This window comes from Cyprinus carpio, chromosome A11 (assembly GCF_018340385.1).
Source record: "Cyprinus carpio isolate SPL01 chromosome A11, ASM1834038v1, whole genome shotgun sequence".
Taxonomy (NCBI): Eukaryota; Metazoa; Chordata; class Actinopteri; order Cypriniformes; family Cyprinidae; genus Cyprinus; species Cyprinus carpio.
This window is the reverse complement of record NC_056582.1, coordinates 9,413,101-9,413,590: the sequence shown is the minus strand read 5'-3', so window position 1 is coordinate 9,413,590 and position 490 is coordinate 9,413,101.

The window sequence follows — 490 nt, the reverse complement described above, 5'->3', positions numbered from 1 at the left end:
GAGAGCCCAGCGCCGATTGGCTGAGAGTGACGAGCTCGGCGGAAGTTCTGAGGCGACGCCTCTGATTGGCTGTTGAATTCAAACGGCTTTGCGCGCTGTAGAATCTTCGGCATCTCTGTCCGTGAATGATTGACGCAAGTTTTGATTAAATAACTGTATTTAACGCTATGAATAAAACACAAGATACTGATGAAACTTATTGTTCGTCCTTACAAACGTTACGTTCAGCATAGTTTCCATAGTTGTAAATTGTCATTAATCTAATCTAATCTAATCTAATCTAATATATACTTAATAATAGATTTTCAAGTGTAAAAGAATTAGTATATATATATACTATATATATATATATATATATATATATATTATATATATATATAATATATATATATGTATATATATAGTATATTTAATATTATATAATTATGGGATAAATACAGTATAGAGATTTAGTATAATATTAAATATGGGATTTTATAGTATAGATATT